At 40.7% G+C, this 26,680-nt stretch overlaps 1 protein-coding gene across 2 annotated transcripts in view; it reads right to left on the reverse strand.

Annotated features, from left to right (window-relative positions):
* The window catches only part of fam110b (family with sequence similarity 110 member B), a 51,137-nt gene that overhangs the window by 17,568 nt on the left and 6,889 nt on the right, over nt 1-26,680 (reverse strand). Inside the window, exon 1 of one of the 2 annotated variants that reach the window (XM_056235565.1) lies at nt 19,570-19,662. The exons of the other annotated variant lie outside the window; for it this stretch is intronic. The gene's annotated coding sequence lies outside the window, so the exon portion shown is untranslated. Of the gene's footprint in view, nt 1-19,569; nt 19,663-26,680 lie in introns of those variants that run through there. 2 annotated transcript variants of the gene reach the window in all.

Here is a 26,680-nt window from a genome sequence, read left to right on the forward strand (position 1 = left end):
GATGCTCTAGCAGAAGTGATGGTAGCCGCCACCGCTGGTGGCAGGGTACTCAAACCTGCCTCGTCCCGTCCAGGAGCCACACGTGGAGTCTCCAAAGATCGGGACGAGGGTGCCATAGGGTGCCCCGTCTCTGAGAAAGGAGGTCCTTCCTCAGAGGAATTGGCCAAGGAGGTGCTGTCGCGAGGAGTATCAGTTCGGAGAACCAGGTCTTGGTGGGCCAGTGTGGGGCGACCAATATGACCTGCTCCTCGTCCTCCTTGATCTTGCACAGAGTCCGTGCGAGAAGGCTCACTGGGGAAAACGCATATTTGCGTAGGCCCTGCGGCCAGCTGTGCGCCAGTGCATCCGTGCCGAGCGTGCCCTCGGACAGGGAGTAATACAGGGCGCAATGGGATGAGTCATGGGAGGCAAACCGATATATCTGTGCGTCCCCGAACTGGTCCCATATCAGCTGGCCGACTGGGGATGGAGTCGCCATTCGCCAGAGGTTGGCCGGAGCCGTGACAGCTCGTCGGCTGCAAGGTTCCGCTCTCCTGGAATGTAAATAGCACGAAGGGACCTCAGGTGCTTCTGACTCCATAAGAGGAGGTGGCGTGCGAGTTGCGACATACGGCGAGAGCGTAGACCACCCTGATGGTTGATGTACGCTACTGTCGCGGTATTGTCCGAACGGACAAGTGCGTGTTGACCCTGGAGCAGCGCATGGAAGCGGTGCAGGGCAAGGCGTACTGCCAGCAACTCGAGGCAATTGACATGCATGAGGCGCTGGGGTCCTGTCAAGGAGCCCGCGGCTGCATGTCCATTGCACATGGCGCCCCAGCCCGTGGCAGAGGCATCTGTGGAGACAACAACATGCCTGGAAACTCGTTCTAGGGGAACTCCAGCCCGTAGAAAGCTGAGGTTCCGCCACGGGGTGAAGGACTGACAGCAGGTCGGAGTTATTGGAACTCTGAGCGTACCGCGATGCCACGCCCACCTCGGGACCCGATCGCGAAGCCACAGCTGAAGCGGTCTCATATGAAGCAATCCGAGTGGCGTTGCCGCGGCTGCTGATGCCATATGCCCCAGGAGCCTCTGAAAAATTTTCAGTGGGACCGCACTCTTGCCCTCGAACTGTCGAAGACAAGTCAGCAGTGAGTGTGCGCGCTCGCTCGTAAGCTGCGCGGACATGGCGACCGAGTCTATCTCCATACCGAGAAAAGAGATCCTCTGCACGGGGCAAAGTTTGCTCTTCTCCCAGTTGACCCGAAGGCCCAGACGGGCTAGGTGCCGGAGCACTAGGTCTCTGTGTTCGCAAACCTGGACTCGAGAGTGAGCTAATATTAGCCAGTCGTCGAGGTAATTCAGGATGCGAACCCCGTGTTCGCGCAGGGGAACAAGGGCTGCCTCGACGACCTTCGTAAAGACGCGAGGAGACAGAGCCAACCCGAATGGGAGAACTGCGTACTGGTATGCCTGCCCCTCGAAAGCAAACCGAAGAAACGGTCTGTGTCGAGGTAAAATGGAGACATGAAAGTAGGCGTCCTTCAGGTCTATCGCTGCAAACCAATCCTGTGGCCGCACGCATTCGAAAATGCGTTTGGTCGTGACCATCCTGAACGGCAGCCTGAGAAGGGAGCGGCTCAAGACGCGCAGATCCAGGATTGGCCGTAACCCACCGGTCTTCTTGGGGACAATGAAGTACGGGCTGTAAAACCCTGACCTCATTTCGGCTGGAGGGACAGTCTCGATTGCACCCTTCGCCAGCAGGGTGGCAACCTCCGCTCTCATGATCGGGGCATTGCCAGCGACCAAAGTAACGGACTCCCCTGAAGCGGGGAGGAGACCGTGCGAATTGGATCGCGTAGCCGAGCCTGATAGTTCGGGCGACCCAGCGGGACAGATAGGGAAGCTCTAACCAAGCTCCCAAGAACTGAACCAGCGGAAACATCCGAACGACAGACGTCCCCCCGGAGGGGCAGCGAAGCGGAGTGACCGGCCCAGGCGTGGGTGGCATAGCGGCCCGGTGCGGGGGCACGGTCATGCTCCGCGTCCTGACAGAGGAGACCAGGGAAGGACCAGCGTTCCACGGGGGTCTGCTCTGCCAGGGGTCTGGCGACAGAGGGGGACGAGAGTGGTAAGGTCCGGAGACGGCACACACTGTCATCCGCGCCCTCAGAGACAGAGGGGGACGAGAGCGGCAAGGCCCGGGAGCGTCGCGCACTGTCGTCCGGGCCTCTGAGGGCTCAGAGATGGGATGCAGCTCTTTGGTTTAGAAAGATTCTCCCCCAGCCCTCCACCGGGGGAAGGAGTGGCCCTGCAACCACTCCCTGAAGAACTGCAACCCACATCTGAGCTGCACGTAACGGGAGCGCCGCAAGCCTGGCCTTGGCGGGGCTGCGGGACCGGTACGGGCAGGGGCGCCTTCCTGCGACCACCTCCACGGCGCGGCCCGGTGCTGCTGGGGGCCGGGTGGGAGGGGGCGGAAGTCGCAGGAGGGCGCATTCGGCAGCAAGCGGACTGAGGCGTCTGAGCCGGCAGCTGGAGGCAGCAAAGCCGCGGGGTCAGAAAAAATAGCCACAGTCCACTTCTGGGCGGCCGAGAACTGTTGGGCAGAGTCCTCGACCGCGCCGCCGAAGAGGCCAGCCTAGGATATGGGGGAGTTGAGGAAACGAAATCACTCAGCCTCGCGCACATCAACCAGGTTAGCCAGAGGTGTCTGACCACCTATGTGGACATCACCTGACTCAGGGAGCGTGCGGTCACCTACGTCGCTCGGAGAACAAGGTCGGTGACGGCAGGCAGCTCAAGGATGAGCCCTGAATCAGCCCTACCCTCGTGCATGTCATTGAACACCCAGGAGGATGGCAATAACACGCAGTGAGGTGGCAGCCTGCCCCGCAGCTCTATAGGTCCCCGCCACCGGAGTAGACAAGAACCTACAGGCATTGGAGGGGTGCTTAAGAGTCGCCACGCCAGGTGGAGGCGCTGTGGGGACACATAAGTGTTGCCACAGAACACTCCACAGGGGGAACCCCAGTGCACCCTAGGCCGCGGCCTCTACAAGGGCAGAGAAGGCGGAAGAGGCCACTGAGCAGTCACGAAAGTCAAGGAGACTTCCACGATCTCATGATCTCTTCATGCACGTCCGGGTAGAAAGGATTTGGGTTCGCCACCCCCAAAAACCAATCACCCGGGAAGCATAGCTGTGCACTCTGGATCAAACTCGTTATGCTAGCACATCCGAGGACGGCAGCACAGACGAGCCATCATCTCTAGAGGACTCCAGCTCACCTTGTGATGCGGTGATACATGATTTCATCAGCCGGGGTACCGAATGAGACCGCGGGCCCGCGGGCGGGCCGGCGAACTCACCTGGGACCACGCAGGTTGCAATGTGAAAGACGGGGTGTGGACCGAGGAATTTTTCGTCGGTTTAGTTCCAAACCTGCCGTCTTAGGTCACCCTGGCCACCAGCCGAAGTATTATCTCACGTGGAGAAAAATAGATCGGGGTGTGGATGAGGGGACTCTCACTCATTGAGCTCATCGAGTCTCGACCGTTACATTGCGATGGTCACGTTCCCAGGAGAACGTGACACACCCACGAGCGCTGTCTGAGCGCGATCAAAGCCCAAACACTCAAAACAGCGCTCGCGCCTATCAGCTGAATCTATCAGAATACCACACTCAGAAAAACACGGGCAGATCGTCTTTAGAAAGACGAGTCTTTAAAAAGACGTGCCGCGTGCAGCTATTTAGTGAGAGGAAAAACTCCGCGGATGTTGAAGCGACCAGGGAGAACACACAGACTGGCAGACCACTGCTCAGCTCGCAGGCAATGTGAAACTCGCTGGATACCGCCGTCACACCAACACCGGAGAGTTCGCTCGTCTCGAAGAGATGTAGTCACTGAGAAAACTCAGGATTTGGCTTGTGGAGTGAAGAGATGCTCTTGGCTCCGAAGCGAAAACATGATCTGCTGTTGCAGGTGTCTCTCCTTAAATACTCACGCGGTGAGGCGGAGATACATTATGCAAATTCCGCAGACTCATGGCATTTCATTGCCATAGGCTCGTTTTTTAATACTCGAAGGTGATAGGCTTTCTGGCGAAACCCCCATTCTCCGTCATCCGACGTAACTCAGAGTGACTACGAAAGGGAACTCTGATCTGCTGAGATTGTTGATCAACAGTTTATGTTAAAAAGGACTGGCAGCCGCAAACGAGATCATATCACCCCAATTCTACATTCCCTGCACTGGTTACCGAATTGATTTTAAAATGTTATTGTTCATTAATAAAGAAGCTCTCAGCAACCAAGCCCCCAAATACCTCTCTGACTTAATTGTCACTCACAACCCATCCAGATCACTTAGAGCAAGAGATCAGGATCTCTTGTCTGTCCCACGATCTTGCCTAAAAGGCCGAGGTGATCGAGCTTTCGCAGTGGCTGGCCCTAAGCTGTGGAACAACCTACCACTACATGTTAAAACAGCTCCTACATTAGCTGTGTGCTAATGTTAAAAACTCATCTTTTTTTCTTGTGCTTTTAATCTTCTATAACTTTAACGCGTTTCTTGCTCTTATTTTTCCTTTTACTTTCATGTACAGCACTTTGGTCAACCAAAGTTGATTTAAAAAAATAAATGTATTTTTGGGGGGTTTTATTTGATTCATGGAAAGTTGCTAATATCTAGCATGGCGTCGTTTTTCAAAGACGACCAAATGAGTGTTATAAGGGGTTATAGAGCATTTTAAATCTGGCGATGTTGAGCAGCGCAGCCTGGATTCCGATCTCTTATTTCGAGACCACTAAGACTGCGATTGTAAGGACATAAGTGAGCCGCATAAATACAGAGAGTGGATGATGAGTGTTTGCATGTTGAGCTCACAGTGTTCCTTCCCTTTTACTGTGTTAATGAATCATCATGACACTACAGAAAGCAGCAGATGTTGGAGATTCGCAGGCTCGCATGGCTACAGTTTATCATTTTATGGGGAAGTTCCTCCAGACGTGGACATCTAAGTAATGAGAAAATCCTGGTACAAACTCGCTGCTCGGGGCTCAGCACTTTAATGAAGCAGTAACCACATTATCACCTCAGTCAGAGAACACAACCTGACAGCAAAACTAGAAATACAGAATCACTTCATTATTGATCCATTTTGTTGATAATTTTCACGAATTTTTTTTTCTTTCCTCAGACTAATCTAGACACACAGATGAGATGTCAAACAGGCATATTCATTATGTCATCCCTCCCTAGAAAATTCAACACAGCACAGTTCATGTGATTAATGATATGAAGGAGCAAAACCCACATTTAGTCAGCTGGATCCTCCTCACATTGCACGCACTTTGAGCAAACTATACTATAGCAGACTGCTGAAAAAAACACCACAGACAGTGTAATCACCATGGGAAAATTTTGTAAAACTGGGAGTTGTGAAAAAATATGATACACAGGTGTTTTGCCAGATGAGAAGTTTATCTATCATCTTTTTACTCTTTTAATTCATTTTATAACTATCATACATTTTATAACTATCATATATCTCTTTTAATATCTTTTATAACTGTTTTAATTTTCCTTGCTTTTATTTTGTGATTATTTTAATTCCTTTCTGTAAACCACTTTGAATTGCCATAGTGTATGAAATGAGCTATATAAATAAACTTGCCTTCCCTTGCCTTGCCTATACCACTGAGACATCAACTGAACCCAAAGGCATCTACAAAAACAATTAAGACTAGGCCATGTGGTCTAGGAATTTCCTGGGAGTGAGATGGTAGATTTGACATTCACTGGTCCAGATCCAGACGCATGACAGGACTGGGTGTCTCACAAGACCTCTACTGGCACTGCGGGAGGAAGTGCACCTGGTTTTGGTATGAGGGTACTTCAGTGATAATAACCATGCTAATATTTAGCAACTACAACCACAATGCCCATTTCTCAGTAGAAATAAGTTAGAAGTTGGTAAACAAACAAACAAGGCTGCTCAGACTGCAGGCAAATACGATTTTTTTCTCAAATCAGATATTTTTAGGCAGACTGTCTGCACTATTAACTGCAAGTGATCAAATAATATTTGTGTGTATAGACATAAGCAACGTATCCATATGGGTTGCTTTGGCGGTTTTCGAAACGGATGCAGGAAAAATGGAGGTGCATCATCTCGCTCTCCAAATAAGCGCGCTGTTGAGTTGCAGTGCCGATATTGTGAAATTCTGTGTTCTAGTCACAGCCGAAATCTTTGTGCCATTTGAAAACCGTATAAATATTTCCGGCAATAGGAGTGACACAAAAGACAATTTGAAATCCGATTTGAACAGCGGGAGCGTCCAGACTGAGACGCATCTGTAAAAATCTGTTTGGACCTTCACATTTGAGATGAGATTTTTTTCAATGAGATTTTTTTTTTTAGCTCTAGAAAAGCTCTAGAAAACAAATGATATTGAAATAAATGAATATGATAAGCAACAACAAAAACAGTATATATATATATATATATATATATATACACTCACCGGCCACTTTATTAGGTACACCTGTCCAACTGCTCGTTAACACTTAATTTCTAAGCAGCCAATCACATGGCGGCAACTCAGTGCATTTAGGCATGTAGACATGGTCAAGACAATCTCCTGCAGTTCAAACCGAGCATCAGTATGGGGAAGAAAGTTGATTTGAGTGACTTTGAACGTGGCATGATTGTTGGTGCCAGAAGGGCTGGTCTGAGTATTTCAGAAACTGCTAATCTGCTGGGATTTTCACGCACAACCATCTCTAGGGTTTACAGAGAATGGTCCGAAAAAGAAAAAACATCCAGTGAGCGGCAGTTCTGTGGGCGGAAATGCCTTGTTGATGCCAGAGGTCAGAGGAGAATGGCCAGACTGGTTCGAGCTGATAGAAGGGCAACAGTGACTGAAATAACCACTCGTTACAACCGAGGTATGCAGCAAAGCATTTGTGAAGCCACAACACGCACAACCTTGAGGCGGATGGGCTACAACAGCAGAAGACTCCACCGGGTACCACTCATCTCCACTACAAATAGGAAAAAGAGGCTACAATTTGCAAGAGCTCACCAAAATTGAACAGTTGAAGACTGGAAAAATGTTGCCTGGTCTGATGAGTCTCGATTTCTGTTGAGACATTCAGATGTTAGAGTCAGAATTTGGCGTAAACAGAATGAGAACATGGATCCATCATGCCTTGTTACCACTGTGCAGGCTGGTGGTGGTGGTGTAATGGTGTGGGGGATGTTTTCCTGGCACACTTTAGGCCCCTTAGTGCCAATTGGGCATCGTTTAAATGCCACGGCCTACCTGAGCATTGTTTCTGACCATGTCCATCCCTTTATGGCCACCATGTACCCATCCTCTGATGGCTACTTCCACCATGTCACAAAGCTCTAATCATTTCAAATTGGTTTCTTGAACATGACAATGAGTTCACTGTACTAAAATGGCCTCCACAGTCACCAGATCTCAACCCAATAGAGCATCTTTGGGATGTGGTGGAACGGGAGATTCGCATCATGGATGTGCAGCCGACAAATCTGCGGCAACTGTGTGATGCCATCATGTCAATATGGACCAAACTCCCTGAGGAATGCTTCCAGCACCTTGTTGAATCTATGCCACGAAGAATTGAGGCAGTTCTGAAGGCAAAAGGGGGTCCAACCCGTTACTAGCATGGGGTACCTAATAAAGTGGCCGGTGAGTGTATATATATAATTAATTTATCCATATAACACATCATTATAAGCACCAATGATCCAGCAACTCCAATCAATTCCCAATGGACAAATTCAAGTCCTGCCCTACATTTTTTCCTCATTCGAGAAGTTTTACTCAGATACACGTCACAAAATGGAATAAAAGATGACTGGTTTACTGACTTTGGCAATAATTTTAGCAAATCTAACAGGAGTCACTTTGACCCTATTTATGCATCCATATAGGTTTTTTTTTTTTTTTGAGTCATGCATTCTAGGGTCAGGGGTGACCATGTTTTAGAAACTTCTAGTAGCAGAACATAAATCCCGCTGAGAGCTGGTTTACTACTCAAGCACAGAGACAGCCTTTGCTTTTCACATGGTCATTTGGCATTCCATGCAGACGGCACTCTTCACAGAGCCAACCGCCGACTTTCACAGCTTCATTTATCTGTGAGCAAACACCAAAGCCTGCATTATCATTCCAAACAAGTCCCGAGCCATGAATCACATACAACAGCATGTGGGTGAGTCAGTTCCCAAATCTACAGCCAACAGTGTCAACTTAACTTACTACAACACTCACTTACTATTCCACTTCAGCATGAAACTAAAGAACAACAGAGAATGAAATGCTGCGAAACAAGAACAAAGATCTAACAAACGATCGTAGTAACATCCCTGAAACTACAGACGATCTGTAGACGTCAGTGGAAACTAAAACTCTAGACATTAAACAACAGCTCCGTGAAGCGCTCATCAGCCAGACACAAGAATACATTATACTGTTGAATGCAAGTGCTATTTATGTTCCGTGTGTCTCTTTCATGCACACACACAAACTCTTCACCTTGGATGCTACTTGTCTTTGATGGCACTCCCATCATGCCTTTCTGCCACCAGCAGCAGCAGCAGCAGCAGCAGCAGAATCAGTCTCTCTCAAAGATCCAGTTTTAATGAGAAAACATGCCACAGCAGGGAGACTTTACATCAGTGGTTGGCAAATGGTTTTGCTTCATAACCCAGATTTTACTTCTGAATATCATGTGGCGACCCAATACAGTGTTGTTTATCGTGTAAAAGTGAACAAAACTATAGACAATACAAAATTATTAAATGACATGAGCTTCAATAATAATTCATTTCATACTTTAGCTTAATTTCAACAACAAAAAATATGGGAAGCAGTTTTCCTTTTTAAACCCGTTTAATTTGCTATGATAATATTGTTGGTTATACTTACAAAAAAAAAAAACTTTTACTTTGGTCCCCTCTGGATACTATCCTCTCTTTTAAAAATATGATATTCTTATCTTAAAAAAAAATTATATTAATAAACATAAAATTATGCAATATTGCATTTATCATTATTTTATCACTGTTGTCCATACCAGAACCTGAAACTCATTTTTAGAGGTTTGTGACCTAAACCAGTTGAAAACCACTGATCTACAATGACAAAAAAATGTGCTGCCTTAAACATCTAAGTTGATTGTACTTAATTTAAGTCGTCAACTTAAAGTATATTAAACTTCAAAAAAAAAAGTTACAAAAATAATTGTGTTAAAGTGATGTAAAAACATGTGTTGTCAACTTATTGATCATATAATTTTGTACAGTGTACAGATCTAGAAGCTGAGACAGATATAGAGAACGTCGAACGAGACCTTTCACCAAAGGAGAGGAAGTTATGGTTTGAATGGAGTTGGAGGGCCAATCAGAAGCTCCACCTTGCAGAGGCTGTTGTAACTTCAACAAAGAAACAAAAAGGTGAAAACACAGTGAAACACAGTGGCACAGTGAAAACATAAAAAGAACCATTCAGCAATTAATATGGAATCCATACCTGCTTCGCTTGGGACATCTGATGGTTGGGAAAAAGGAATACTACAAACTTACAGAGACTCTCTTTAATTCAAGCTCTCCTACAGGAAAGCTGGACAGTCCCAACCCACTAAAGAAACATACCCATTGCCACACACCAAGGTTTATTTTGAGGAAATAGGCCCCGATGGGGACAAACAGGTTGGAGGTGTGGTGGCTTTTGCACAGGATCTTTTGTTTACCAACAAGGCCAGTGTGGGAGAGGCTGTCCTCATTTGAGGATGGAGATGAATAAGATTGTTGTATGTTAAAAACTGAAAACAAGGAGCGTTTCTTCACTAAAACATTCTTCCGTAGCAGGTCCGCTTTGAGAAAGAGGCCAAGCTATGGGCCGGCACCCAGAACAGCTTAATGAGAGCTCATACTGAGAGGGAGGCAACGGCATACACACAAACACACACGCTTCTGGCACACAAGGTCGAAAATTTACTTTCTGACATACGCCAATGACGGGCGAAATTGGAAAAACTGTATTTCATCATTTTCATTTAAAAATATATATTTTTGTTCCCATGGAAAAGGGACTTTATATTTATTAAAGAATCTTGAAAAAATTGTATCACAGTTTCCAAAAAAATATGCTTTCAACATGATAATGTTTCTTGAGCACCAAATCGGCATTTTAGAATGATTTCTGAAGACTGAAAAATTGATGCTGAAAATTCAGCTTAGCCATCATCAGAATAAATTACATTTTAAAATATATTAAATTGGAAAATCTTGTATTAATATTTCACGAGATCACATTTTAGTGTATTGTTGATCAAATAAATGCAGCCTTGAGCATCAGAGACTTTACTCAAAAACATTTTTTAAAAATCTTTAAATGTTTGAATGGTAGCGTGTATATGAGTTGAGCCATTTTCAGTGTTTGTATCATTCTGCAGTGTTTGTGTGCACATCTTTAAAATTTTGAAGATACAACGTTAGCTTCTCCATCAAAATCATGAATGGCATCAATACAAAACGCTATCAGACTGACATGTGAACGTCAGTAGGGCAGTGAAGGAATTTGAGGTAAACCGCTGTTTGATTTAGACAGAGGTTGTGCAGTCTCCTCATTATTAGGTTGGACACACAGGAGTATGGGGAAGGATCAGAACAGCAGCAGACGCTGGAAATGTAAGGGTGGGAGGAGAGACAGAGAGGGGACATTGTGCTGAGTAAGGAACGCTGCAGTGCCCGTCTGCTGCCTCACGATCTCGAAAGTTTTCGTCAAGGCTCAGCCGGCCCAACTCATCTCTCATGGCCAAGGGCACAGACTACAGCACAAGCTTTTCCATAGTAAACTCAGCTAAAGGGCTGTTCAATGCTCCAGTAACTCAGAAAAATTAACCTAACACCATCCGTGTCACCCCTGCAAAACTAACCTTTTTCAGATTTGTCAAAAGACAGAAGACTAAAGGTAAATCCAGGAAGGGCTAAAAAAAATTTTCTGCTTGCCCAGTCTTTTCCCACCACACACAAAAAAATAATATAAATTAAATCATTAAATAATGTAAAAAATATTTGTACCATATATATATATATATATATATATATATATATATATATTAAAGGTACACAATGTAACACTTTTTGTTCAATATCAACAAAATTCAAATAATGAGTCAATACATCTTCAATCTTCCAAAATGTGTTTTTGTCTTACCCCGAATCACTATGGTACTACTATAGATGGGACCTGATGGGATGGTTTTTACAGGAAATTGCGTACATGCATCACTCGCCTGTGCGTTTCCAGTCATATCTGTAAATAGAGAAAAGTTGCCGCGTATGGTGTCCGAGCGAGAAAGGTTGACATGGATCAGCAAAATTTTTAACCTCTGGAAAATCACCCATTTAAAAAAAAAAAAAACACCAAACAGAGAGTCTGCTGGCAAAAAGAGAACGCCACAGAGCTCGTAATAAAATAAGAATCAACATTTGTTGGGTTTTTTTTTTTTTTGGAAATGATGAGAGAACTGAGGGATTTATAATGTTGTAAGGGTGACGCTGAGATGGCGTCAACAGGTGAGTAGGGTATTTTATAGGGCTGCACAATTAATCGCAATGAAACCGCATGCGATTTGGCAAAGGCTGTGATTATTTTATGCGCAGCTTGTCAGTGCAATACGGCTGATCGGTAGTAAATGCTGCTTCATCTGAAAGCTAGAGGACGCTCTCACACACACGCCAAATATGCCCCGCCGCAGAAGTACGATAACGTACATCATTACAGGAAATCCCTATCAGGCATCATCGCTGTAAACAGAAGATTTAAACGCTTTGATAAAACATGACTAATAAACACATGACTGCCTTATTCTGTGTAAGAAGCCACATTGTCTCACAGAAGGATGCTCAACTATCGTTATGAAGTGAGTTTGGAGTAAAAGCATGTTATTAAATGTTGTCTTTTGTTGGAGAGGAGGTTCATAAATGCTTCTCATGTTTGGAAAGATGTTTGACGCCTGTTGCTTTACTTATAGGTATAGTATTTTTTATATATATAACGGTTAGTTCCAATCCTTGATTCTGATTGGTCAATAGCTGTGCTTTATTCATGATAAAACACGGCTATGACCGCTTCACCCAACGGTTCTATTTATCACTGCGCAACACCCATATCTAAGGAAACACTGCTGAGCCCCAACTAAAGACAAGCGCATATATTTAATGCATGCACAATAAACGGAGATGTTCAATAAAATTAAATAAACAATGAAATTTTTTTATCTCTTGTTAGGCAGCATTCTAGCAACTAAATTAATAACATTAATAAAATAGGCTACCTATCATGTGCCCTTGTGTTTTTATTTATGTAAATATTTAGTAAGGTTTATTTATAAGTGCAGAGAGAAATTAACGGAATAAACGGAAAATGAACGTTAATTGTCTCATGCTGAGAGATAAGTTATATTTGTGTGAGGAAATATTACATTCTGTGTTGTAAAAAAAGAAAATTGAAACAAAGTTTGAGAACGGTTCCTATGTTGTTTTTATTTGAGCTTTCATGCATATTACACATTGGAACGTTGTTGCTGTTCACAGTCAGGGACTATTTTTTTTTTTCTAGCAGAAGGAAGACTTTTAGTGATTACTCCGCTTCACGTCGTGCCTAACAACGCCCTTCAGCCGTGACTTATTCACGATACAGCACAGCCTCTCGAACCTTATTGCTTAATTAAATAATAACTCTTTAGCGTGTTCCCGTTCTCCTTCGCCCTCTCAGCTACCCAAAATGTCTCATAACATATCAAAAGGGATAAACACAAACACAATCTCGGATGTAAACACTAGTGCACTTTGCATCACATTAAATTATTTGATATACTTATACACATGAATTATCACTCAGATGACATGAAATAGGAATGAGCGGATCGATCTTAAAATATGTATACGACATCTATGCAGTCTTTGGTCAATACTCAACAGGTGAGTGAGTAAGGTATTTTTTGAACAGATAAATTGCCATATGTAGCTCTCTAACAGAGTTCGTTGTAAAGCATTATCTATTGTGAAGGGTCATTTCATTATGCATTGTGGTGGCAGTGGCTCAGTGGTTCATGTAGGTTGTCTACAAACCAGAAGGTTGGTGGTTCAATCCCCGGTTCCACCTGACCAAGTGTCGAGGTGTCCGTGAGCAAGACACCTAACCCCAGCTGCTCCCAACCAGCTGGATGGCGCCTTGCATGGCTGACACCGCCGTCGGTGTATGAATGGGTGAATGTGAGGCAATATGTAAAGCGCTTTGGTGGCCATTGGGTCTGTGAAAGCGCTATATAAATGCAGTCCATTTATCATTGTGCTGGAATTTAGTTTCAAGGAAGCATGTCTATTAATGGGTGTAGCTACAGTAACATTTCAGCTTGAGATCCTTTCCATCTCAACTGGTTATATCTCTTAAGCCTGATAGTGAATGTTTTATGAGCAGTAGGCTAATCTCTCTCTCTCTTTTAGTTATTATGAGGAAAGAACCATATTCATCCACACAGTCACACAGAGCTGAAGCACAACCAAAACAATATTCTTCCACAAAATGCATGTAGTTTTGTTTTTAAACCACTAGAGGGTTTACATAGTGTACTTAAATATGGCAGAAGAAAATACATTACATTATTCATTAGCCTAAATGTTTGTTACAATACTTTAGTTTTTTTATTGTTTATTAGTTAATATGCTATAGTACAATGGTAAATATAATAATAATAATAATAATACTTTTTTGCTGAGCTATAATAATCATAATAATAATAGTAGTCATTTTTGCTGAGTCGTGTGCAGAGTGAAAAAGAGCTAAAACAGAAAAAAAAATCTGTATCTCTGATTTCAAAGAGAACATTTAGCTTGTAAAATGTATTTCATTTTTGATGAAGTATTAGCATACACAGTGCCGGTATTATGTAGAGCCGTGAGAAATCAATGATGGATGGAATATCAAATAGCTAGCCATACCACGTGAAAACCAGCTGGAGACTCGACGGAAACAAAACAATCCGGATGCAACAGCGACGTGTGCACGCTGAGACACATGTGTGCCTGTATAATATTTTGGGTGGTAAATAATAGCCTATCCTCTTATGAATAATGGCACTTTTGGTCTCTGTTTACTAGGAACAAAAGCTTCTCAGAGTCATGCATCATATAAACCAGCTAACCAGTATTTCATCATGCTTTATGCCATCATTACTGAGGAATGCTGGGTAAAATAATGGCAATTAAGTGCATTGAAATTGTACTCAGAGCAATTTTTGCCTGGCAGTTTTAAAAATAACTCTTCAGCGTGTTCCCGATCCCCGCTTTGCCCTCTGAGCTACCCAAAATGTCTCATAACATATCAAAAGAGAGAGAGAAAGAAACACAAACTGAAATCACAACATGACAGGTTAAAAAGAAAGAAAGAAATTGAGTCTCGGATGTAAACACTAGTGCACGACCTTGCATCACATAAAATTATCTGATAACACACATGAATTATCAGATGACAAGAAATAGGGATGAGTGGATCGATCTTAAAACATATACATCCGACATTTATCCTTAATGTTTATATTATGTATTCTGTGTGAAAATGAATGCATACCATGAACATTAAAGTGCAAGAAACTATGCTTTGCTATTTCAAATAATTTTGTAGTATAGAAACAAAAGTTTTTATTGACATGCATGCTATAATTAGCATATTATTTATTTCAATATGATGCCTTTGGTATACAATAATAAATGGCTATAATAAACCTATTTATCTATATAAATTACAAAAGTTTTGTTATCCACATCAGCTCTTATTATGCTACAGGACCATGATAAATATAAATATCATTAAAAATAATATGTTTTGCTTTTTGCTAAGGTCTGACAAGAGTGAAAAAGAGATCAAAACAGTAAATGCAAATATAACATAATATGACAGGTTAGAAAGAACAAGAATGTGAGAGTACATGATACAAACACTAATTCACCTTATATAATACAAAATTAATCAGTATCAAGGAGTATTGGGGAAAAAAAAATGAAACAAATGTGACAAATGCAGAGAGTGTGGAAAAAAGGTCTGCTGATTCCATTTGGCCCTGGTCATGAATTAAATGATCTCTCCTCAGCTTGTGTTTGCTTAATAATAAATGCAAAGCATTGACCCAAACGCAACCATATGCATCGAATGAAAGACAAAAACTGATAAAGGAGAGAGGGAGAGGGCCAGAGTAATGGATTGTATCACACACCTTCCATCAGCAGTATGGGTGCCGGATTACAGCCAGCCAGTCGTGACATCAGCCGTGTGCGTGATTGTGACACCAGCAGACAAAAACACACACACACACACACACACACACACACACACACACACACACACACACACACACACACACACACACACACACACACACACACACACACACACACACACACACACTCGTCTGCTCACTGCCACCCACTCCTCTCTCTAATCTAATTACAGTCCCTCAACCAGCTGCTTGTGTCGGCAGACAGCAGCGGCAGGACTGAGGCCGGTGCCGTGTATCAGCCATATTAAATTTTCATAAACTAAATCTTTCGAAGACAACCTGATACTGCTGTTCTTTTAATAAGTGGACCGGGTGGACAAAGGCGCTGTGGATTCAGACCTCATCCAGTCTATTCACTAAAACCACAGTCATCATCATAACCTTACCTTCAATATGCCTTCTTATACAAAAACTAGAGCATTCAGCACAACACCACAGTCTTCCCTGAATGTGGAGGAACACAGTTGAGCAAACCACTGTCATGGAAAACACAATGAATACTCAGCTCTGTCCAATCAATAATCCATGGCAGGAACAATAAACATGAACCACGGTGTCAGATATAGCCTCTAAAATGACCTCATGGAGCAAGTGCACTGACTCCTTCAGCCCAGTTTACACCATCTCCAACTTTGTTGCTGCAAGTCACTCGTAGGAATTGGCATGAGTACTTAGTACTCGACAGACAGTGATGATCACTCATGAACCATTTTTTCGTGTGACTTTAAAAAAGGTTTTTCTGTTTGGTTATGGCGCTACTGTGGGCTGTAACTTGAGGTCCGCATAGCATTGGCATGCAGACCAGAACGAAGAACTGACGTGGTGAAACTGTCCCTGGAATCACTTTGATAATGAATATACAGTTAAGTGCAAAATGTGCAGCACAAATCTGTCATATACATAACATTATAATGAGAACACTATTCCATTAGATTGTTTGGAATTCTTTGTTTAGTTGCCCATGGTTTACCATGTTGTTATGGAGGAGCGCATTCACGACAAGAGTTGCACATTTTGACTAGCACTTGTTCATTTGCTTCTTTTTGTGCAGATGCAAGTTTTATATCTGATATATCTGATATATGCATATATCTGTTTAATGTCATATAAGGTACATTTGAGTGAGTTAATTAGCATCAAACGACAATGCCCGACATTATTCACTATGATTGGATTATTTGAAACTATCATATTTCTTTAAAAAATTTCATTTTCAAAAACACCCATGATGCATTATTAACAACCTAGCTGTGTTATTTTTTTCTTGTCACATTTTTATCAACAGTAGGATTTAAAGAGAGTTCAGCCCAAAAAAGAGAATCCTGTCAATATAAACTCACCCTCACGTTGTTACAAACCTGTATGACTTTCTTTCTTTCTTCTGCAGAGAACAAAAGAAGATGTTTTAAAGAATGTTGGTAACCAGACAGTATTGGGGACCATTGATATGCATTGCATCGAGAGAGAAAAAAATATGACATTTCTCAAATACCTTCTGTTAAGTTCCACAGAGGAAAGAAAGTTATTCAGGTTTGGAATGGCATGAGAGTGAGTAAAATGACAGAATTTCCATTTTCATTTATCCCTTCAAAATTGTTTAATTATTGTCATGATGCGCATAACACCCGTTAGCAAGTCACCACCAGTCACTATTATAAGGCATTCTTGGTTGCCCTGGTAACATAATTCCATGTTGACACTGATGTTTTATGCTGCTAAAAACATTCTGGAAGGAAAAAGGTTATAAATAAATTGCACCAGTGCGTAAAGCATCATAGCATCAACGACTGACATCAAACACAATCTGACTGCTGTTGTTCGGCCAATCGGAAGAATGACAGACAGTCATTTTGTACTGTTTTGCTAACATGTCTTAACGGGGAGGGATTTTGGAGAGAGGGGGGTCTAACTCATGTGGGTAAGTCCAAGGAGGTCTGTAATACCTGGATAAAAGTATCCTTGGGTCACTTTAAGACTACAGTCTTAGGGGGACTCAGTCCCGCCACCTAAGCATGAGCCAATGTATACTTCATGTCTTAAGTCCAAGAGATCATGAGCCAAAATCTTGCTCGACTTACAAAAAGATGTGGTATATTTGATATTTTATTTTGTGATTTCAGTGGAAAGGAGAGTGTTTGGATGAGACTAGTATACCTGTGCAGCCATCCGTTAGCATTGCCATTCATCTCAATGGGTCACTTCTATCCCAAGCTGAAACAAGAATAGCAGCAATTTGGTCACTCTCAAAATATCTACTATAATATAATTAAATATTTACAATTAAGATGGTGCTTAGAAAACAAAAGTTTTTTGGGTCCAGATGGTGTAGCTACAGCATCTACCAGCGTGGGCTAACTCAACCATGCTAGGCAGCCAAAACCTCCACTCTTTGTCCGGTGAAGGTTAGCAAAATAGTTAATGTTCCTTACAGCTCATTTAAATGAGTCTGTTGACTGGATTATAGTGTGTGCTAAGTATGAACTCATCATGCGACATTACTCCTGCATACATGCTAAAAAGTACATTTCAAGCTACAACTTCAGCTCATAATGGTGAATTGTAAATCATAAAGGCATGTTTATCAATTACTATTAGCTTACTTAGCTACATAAAACTAAATGTGACTCAGATGTAAACGATCCAGCACTAAAGTAGAGCTGAACAACATATATAAAGTGCATGGGCCTGTGGAAGTTTCTCGCATCGTCTCAGTATGGGGTAAGGTTGGCTCAGAGGAAGGCCACTGTGAGTCAGAGCTCTTTATCCCTCCATAAGAACAGTTTCACCTTTTTCCAAGTCGTGTTTCTTGAACACTGTGTGAACATGCTGAGAGAACAGAAAGCGTTTGTACATGGGGATGTATTTTCCACAGAGAAAGAACATCCAGCTTGTTGCTGATGTGTTTGATGCCGTTTCAAAGTTTCCACAACATCGCAGGACCTACATCATTAAAAGAAACGATCTAAACTCAACGGTACTCATGTGTGGTTTTGAAACGCACCTGGAAAAACTGTGTTATCAGGCTGGAATTCCATTCAAAATGTTCAAGTGTGTCCACAAGATAAATGCATTAAGAATGTATGACTGCTTGACATAGAAATAGTGGGTCAGTGACAAATCAGACTGCACAAGATAAAGGAAAAGTGCTAATGTGCACTACCATTTAAACGTTTGGGGTCAGTAAGATTTTGCATTGATTTTGCAAAAATCTTATCTTATGCTCACCCAGGCTGCATTTATTTGATCAAAAATACAGTAAAAACAGTTTACTGTACAATTACTTTACAATTTAAAATAACTGTTTTCTATTTTTTCTATTATATTTTAAAATGTTATTCCTAAAGCTGAATTTTCAGCATCATTACTCCAGTCTTCAGTGTCACATGATTCTTCAGAAATCATTCTGATTTGCTGCTCAAGAAACATTCCTTCTTATCCATTTTGAAAACATGTGTGCTGCTTTTTTAGGAAATTGTGATGGATTTTTTTTTTTCATATATTTTCTTACACCATGAACACATGTACAAAGAGTGTGTATATTTGTCATTTTTAAAAAAGTTTTTAAATAATATTTTTTTAAATAGCTTTTACTTTAATATGAATTATTAATGCAGAATATTTGTGCAACAAAAGGGTCAAAAGTCTTTCAAATATTAATAAACAAAATGAATTTTAAAACTCAAAATGAATTTTATTTTGGAGATTAAAACATTCTCAATAAACAAGAGGTGCATTCAAGTCACTCCATTACACTGAATTACATTTTTAATGTATTCTTTCAAATTAATGTAATGAACAATAGATCTGGACAAAAGAAAAATGAACGTCATTGTCCCTAGCAACAATTTACATCAGGCAATCTGGAAAGATATTCATTCCACCAACCAGAAACTGTTAATTCGATCAAATAAATCCCCTATACATCATTAAGGGACTTTGCATTTCATCATTTGGGTCTGTTCAATGCTAAACTCCTATCGCTTGCTGAGGTGATTTATTGCTCTCCACATGAAACGGGTCTGAATCTGAATAATCCTTTCATGGTCATTTATTAAGAGATTAATTCTGGCAGTCATCCATCCAGACAGACAATAATACAGGTAACTCTGCTGCCCACCCCTGAATCAAAAAGTCTTACTCAAACAGTTGTTTGCCTTTTTTTTTTTTTTTAAATACACCTTTGGGAACTCTACACAAGATACTCACGTGATGAAGTTTCCTTTGAAATCCACACAGAGATGACACATTTCCAAAGTTGACGTACAAGGAAGCAAAGAATCACAGTACACATCTTTCGACATACTTCATTAGTCCCGTAACAGTGGCAGCAGCATGATAGTGTCCTTCCAACTTAACGAAATCTTACAACTGACTGGATAGACCAGCCAGAATGGCAGTTAGTCCTCGATCAACTTCTATTAGCCTAATACAATCTGACTGCCTTCCTTAATCACAGGCCAACATTAAACTGCTCACCCTCTTTCCTTAAGTGGGCAGACACTCTTCACTTTAAAAAAAAAAAAAACATTCTTGTCATAACGAAGACTATATGAAAGTGCAATATGTTGTTGCAGGACCATGTATAGGTCATGTTTAGGCCCACAGAAACATTGCCTATTTGTAGCTCCGAAGCAGCGCCTACCGCACAGAGCTGAGAAACATCTTAATCGCATCAGTGGAGATTGTAGGCCAGATTTCAATGGGATTACAGTGTCATCACCGCTCTCACTGCCCACAGAGAGTTCAGTTTAAACAAAAAAAAAAACAGATATACATGGACACTTTTTAATGACCTTGGGACAGACAGTAACGACGACTGACCAATGAGAGGAAAGAAACGCTAACATCAGGTTGAGATGAATCGTTAAGCAATCTCATCTCTAGGTTTATTATGTTATATAAGGCAAACCACTGAAAGGAGTAAGTTGGTTAAGAGTAAAAAAAAATGTTGGCATCAAAGACAGTGATTCACATGCAATATTTAACAACATCTTGACTGTAGTGAGTCACTTGAGCTGTGTTGAAAACTGTGAGAATTTGGCCATTTTGTGAACCAATCCAAATATTGTAAAGTTTCTTGTTTGTGAAACAAAACTGAGTGAAACCTAGCCTAATATCTGTCAGTATAGTTTTTTTTCAGCATAGCCTGACTACCTGGAGGCCTTTGTAATGTCTTTATAGATCCGACCAAATGTTTAAACAAGAATAGTCAAGTCTACAAATCACAAACATCTTAATGACCAACCAACAAAAAAAAAATGGCTTCATATACAAAATAATCAGAGATAGGTGATGATGGTGTACTAGTCATCCAACAAACATGTTATAAAGTTAGAGTGTATTGTGCAAGCCACTGACTAACAGATTTTTTTAAATTGTTGTTTTGCATACCCTACTGTAAATAATGTATTAATGCATTGGAAATGTAAAATGTTTTTTTTAAAGAGATAGTTCAACAAAAAATTAAACTTCTGACATTATTTAATTCACCAATTCAAACCTGTATACATGATGGCGCACAGCAAAGCACTGGCATCTGATATAATTTTATTATTAAAATTGCTAAAGCTACACTATGTAATTTTTGGGCCTCTAGCGGTTAAAGCAGAAAACTGTTAACCCTACTGATCAAAATAATTAATTGGTTTGAGTAGGGTAAATTTAAATTAACCAAATTAGTTCACTCAAATTAACTTTTAGGAGTATATAGAACTTGCTTTTTCTTTTGAGTTCACAAAACTGACACATTTTAAGTAATCTGAATTGTTTCATTATTTTGAGGTTTATGAACTTGTTTCTTTTGATTTTGACAAACTTAAATGTAACTGAAACTGGACTGGGTTTTCTGTTGCCTTCTATGTCATGACACTCGAAAGGGAGAGTAAATGCTGAGTTAAATAATGTTTTTTTTGTGCAAGATTAATGTTAAGTGAAAGATTTAGTAGCATTTAATGTTTAGCTATGCTAATTAAGAGTTTCTGTAATGTAGGTTATCGTGGCCATGAGTGGAGGATGAGCTTGGTTTGAGAACAGAAATGTTAAATGTGCTAATGCTATCAAAACCCTGTGTTGCTAATTAGCAAGTTAGAATGTACTGAATTAGCTAGTTAAAGCTAAAGTTTCTACTACTAAAAATAATTGAGTAGATATAACATGGTAATTTTAGGTGAAAAGTATGAGTTAGCTTACTCAAATATAAGTTAAGAGCAATTAAACATCCGCCAGTTATGCTTACTTAAACTTTGAATTACTTCTTTACCTAAAAATGTATGCAACTGATTGAGTTTTGCCAACTTATTCGGGTTTACAAGTTACTTTCGTTGTTTTAGTAAAAGTTGTGCTTTGGCTCCATTAAGATGAATCGGATGGCTTGTGCCCATGGTTACAGATGATCACCTTATCGATGCAGATATCAAAACACTCTCAATAACAAAAGAAAGTTGGATATTTAAAAAATATTTCTTATGCAGGCAATGAGCGAGAAGGGTTGACATGGAGCAGCTAAATCTTGAACCTTTGGGGAATCACCCGTAAAAAAAAAAAAACAGCGAACAGAAGAGAGTCTGCTTGCAAAAAGAACATGACAGAATAAAATAGCTCGTAATTAGTCAACATTCTCTTGGCTTTTCGAGAAAGACGAGAACTGATGAATTTGAACAGATAAATTACCATATGTAACTCTCTAACGGATCTTTTTTGAAGTGTCATTTCATTATGGGTTGTTGTAGTGCTGTGCTGGAATTAATTTTCAAGGAAGTACCATGTCTATTAATGGGTATAGCTACAGTAACATTTTCAGATAGTCAGCTTGAGATCTAAACCATCTAAACTGGTTATATATATTATGTTTTTTGTAGGAAAACCATATTAATCCGCACAGTCACGCAGAGCCGAATCAGTGTCACAACTAAAACAATGTTCTTTCCGCAAAATGCAAAATTAGTGTACCTTTAAAATGTCTCCTTTTGAGTTCTACTCATGAAAGAAAGCCATACAGGGGCCGGTTGCATAAACAAAGCCATTACGTTAAGACAGTGTCTTAAGAAGTATGACCCACTAGCAGTTAGTCAGGGGCAGTCAGTCTTACTTTCCGGCATCAAATTAGGCCAACTCTATGAAAATCTATGATTTATATAACTGATTTAAAAAGCTATGAAAAATCTATTTGTAAGACTAGTCTTAGAGATTTATGCAACTTGGTTTGAAACACTATCAGGGAGAAGGAAATTATGACCATTCTACATTTGGGGGGAACTATTCAAGTTCTTTTCAAAGGATTGGGGATAGAATATTTAATAACTTCAAAATAAAAAGGCAAGTTCCCAAATTTATAGGAAATAAAATGGATGTTTGTTTACAGGCAACATATGCATTCAGCCAATACTGTGCCACCAGAGAGAACTGGATGTGCCACCGTGAGAATTGGCATTTGGATTGAGTGCTAATGCACTGCCACTTGAACGACCCCTGGGGGATGGGCACAATTTTACCCTGGCCAGGATTGACTCAAGCCAACTAAATTATATAAGCATCTACACAAAGTCCACGGTATATTAACTGGACACACCACCATGTATTTGCTACTAGATGCCCAGCGGACAAGCTAGAAGTCACTTTAACAGTCTCACCCCATCACATAACAGCCCATAGCATAGCATGAGGGTCATCAAAAGGATACTGCACATTGCATAATGTACAGCAGCTGTTAGCAACTAGTTGACGTAACCATTGCTGAAAAAGTAATATTCCAAAATGTAGCACAAATAAATAAGCACCTGAAATGAGATGGCAACAGAGACAGTTAATCATCTCTTCTCTAGTCTAGCACACTCTGGACGACATGAAATAGGTCACCGTTTGAGCGTCGTGCTTGGCCCTCTGCCAATGCTCCCGAGTCCCAACTATTCGCCGATCCTCTTCTCTTTTTTTAAATTCCTTTATTGTTGATCTCTGTCAAAGCAGTCATGTGAATGCAAGATGGCAGATGAGACTGCAGACATTTTATTCATTCTGCTAGACATACAGCACTAATAACTGAGTGATGGGAAGATTTTTCATTTTAGGATGAACCCTTGAGAATTTGAGTATTCCTAAAATGGTGGGCGACTGTGCTTATCTAACACATGTAAGGCTAGATTGTTGATAATGTCTGAATGGAGACTGAAACATGAAAGAATATGGGAAATAACAGCTTAAAAATCCTCACAATACCAAATGTTTTCCTTCATCTCAGAAATTGGTTGAATCTTATACCGTGAACAGAACACCACTATGGCATGTTTAACTGTGTAATTAAGAGCCCATTCCTCTAAATACAAAAACAAAATCGCAGGTTCATGCATGCTTTTCATCCTGTCCAGAGGATTTGGGTCACATTTTAATCCTGCAGTCAGACAAACCTTACAGACTCTAGCAGTTAATTACTTTACCTCAACATAATGCACTCTGCTTATTTACATAATTCACATTCAAATGTATAATGATAAATTAAACATTTCATATTTCACTGATGATTAAACATTTATAAGCACTTCTTTAATACAGACACTTAAAGGTCCCAGGGGTTGATTTATATTAAGCCATACTTTTCAAAAGTCTTTATATTTAATTTTTTCTCCAGACCTGGACATTAAATCTTTACATCATGAAAGTATTAACATTTTTAAAACTATGATACCCTAAACAAAGGGTGAATTAAACAAAATATTATTTACCAATTTTTTAACCCAAGGTCCGTTCAACACAGACAAAACGACAATTCTGCACCAATTGGCAATTTCACAATGTATGTCTAAAATGAAATATGACCAAAAAAAAAAGAAAAAAAAAGGTATATTTCACTTGAATATTTACATATCTCTGAACATTTTTATTGCATATCATTTCCAGTCGCACTTCACTTTTGTCAAATTATGCAAAAGGTGTGGAAATAGGATTAAATTGTGTGTAGGATACATAAAATGTCAGCTATGAAATTATCATTCGGAAGACAAAAGGACGAACCATTTAATTCCGAAAATCAGTTTTCCAAAATATTTTCTACCTGAATTGCAATGAACAAAATACAGATTTTTTAGACATTGTTAGTTGACATTTAAATAAGTTTAGTTTGAGAAGTCCACAAAGGCCGAAAATGCCCATAGTTGAAGAAACATCCTTATATGTGATTGTCGTATATTAGAAAGAATTCCAATATGTAAGCAACTGCAGTGAAATTAGTTATGAGGGAAGTGTTTACAAGCAAAATATTGGTTTGGTGTGGATGGCAATACAAACATTCATTATACTGATTATTGAGAGCATAACAACAGTGATAATTATTCCCTGCTCTGTGTCCATATCCATCACCTCTTAGCCAATAAAAGCAGGATATTATAATTCTGACTCAAATAACGATAATCACCCAGGCAGAGACATATTGAATGATTTCTAATAATTCTCTGGAAGTGGGAGAAGGAATGTGACCTGGCACCTAACATCAGTTCCCAGTGTGTGTGTGCCATCTGCTGTGGAGCACCTCCATAGGGCTGCTTTCATCAACACCTTCTGTTGAGCTATTCACACTCGCAGCAGTGTGGCCTTAATCCTCCTTCAGCTGACCCAGCGTTGGGACACTTTAATTGCAAAAATATTTCTCAAGAGCCTGTAGACAAGATGCAATCACGTTTCTCTATGATATAAGCCGCTGAGGCCTGAGCTGGAATAAGTGCTGAGAGATTCGATAAAGGCCTGATCTGCTGTGCTTGCGAAAGGATTTTATTTGTCGATGCATTCTGTAATATCAAAGCAATATTTAGTAACAGGCCCTGTAAAATGTCTGCAGTAAGAATAGAGCCACTAAATCTATTAGCCTAAAACAGGACATTAGAAAAGCAATGAATAAACCATAGTAATGGGTTGTAGCCACATTATTGTCATGTTTTACTATTGACAAATTTTGCAAGCTTGCGCGAGGCCTGGTTGAGTTGCGTTAGTAGTGTGTTGTCACCATGTCCAAGAGATGCTGTTTTTTTCCACCCCGAATCAAAACCTCCTTTTTTCGGCCTTCCTAAGGCAGATGAAATTACAATAGTTTAAATATATTTTTAACATGTCTCACGATTTTTATAACGACTGCATTCTGAACCGTGCTGTTGATGCAGGCAGGGGCACGAGAAGATTGTTTTTGTTCGTTTTTTGACAGAACATAGTGATACTTGCGTTCATATGCAACAAGGAATGTATTTGTAATCCGCCATTTCAAAAAAGGGCTATTAGGGTTTTTTAGCAGGCAATAAACGAGCCTGCGCAGCAACAGGAAATAAACAATAATGAATAAATAAGAGGAAACCTGCCAGTAGGTGGCAGCAAGTCACTGTTTTAAAGAGTGAGTCATTGAATCATTCATTCAAATCAACTCATTCTGAAATGTTGATTCTTTCATGAACGAAACATGTTGCTCAGAGATGGTTCTGGTGTGACTTTGTTTGGAAATACTTTCATTGAAGAAGCACAAAAAAACAGACAATGTGTATCTGTCTAAAATGCAATATAATATTTGCAATAAGCTATTTGGGGAAAACAGCACTCTTGCTCATGTGAGAGCTTAGTGCTTAACTAGCCTATATCTTTAAAAATATAAAAATCAGGAACTCATTATTGGGGCATTCTCCACCATAACTTAATTTTGGGGGGCATTTTTGTTCATTTTGATGCCATTTTTGCCACAAGCAGCCGTTAAATTCAGTCCCTGGTGTGCGTCAATCAAGGTCCAAGTGGTATGAAATAATAGATTAATCCCATTTTGAGAAAGGCAACTAGCCTATGCAAGATTAAAACAGTTTAATAAGAGAAAAGGTTTGTAGCCCACTAACAATTCATGGTTAAATTCCTTACTGAATGTTTACTGATTTAAAATGTATTGATTTCTTTATAAAAAAAAATGTGCTGCGTGCGTTTATAAACCTGTGAAAACAGCACCCCTACTTCCTGTGCCCCTGCAGGTCAGATGACAATTATAACATCACATCTGAAATGTAAGAGAGATATAAAATAAAGAATTACCACTGTGAAACGTCCTGCACAAGTCGTGGTTGCTAAAGTTGTTTCATTTTGATCAACTTGTTTTTCTTGACTGTCATTATCGGGCGCGGGCTCGAACTGATACGGCAAAACTGACGCCATAGTTAACGTAGTTACAGTAGGGTTTGCAGCACCTCAGGAAGCATTCGGACCTGATGCTCGCCGTTTATGGAAGAGGCGTTACATTTGCGATACATGCTGTAAGTGGTAGACAATCATAACTGGCTGACAAATCAGCGCAGACTGCGATTTTCAG

The sequence above is a fragment of the Rhinichthys klamathensis genome, unplaced genomic scaffold, assembly GCF_029890125.1.
Source record: "Rhinichthys klamathensis goyatoka isolate OS25496 unplaced genomic scaffold, OSU_Roscu_1.1 h1tg000422l_1, whole genome shotgun sequence".
In the NCBI taxonomy this organism is placed as follows: Eukaryota; Metazoa; Chordata; class Actinopteri; order Cypriniformes; family Leuciscidae; genus Rhinichthys; species Rhinichthys klamathensis.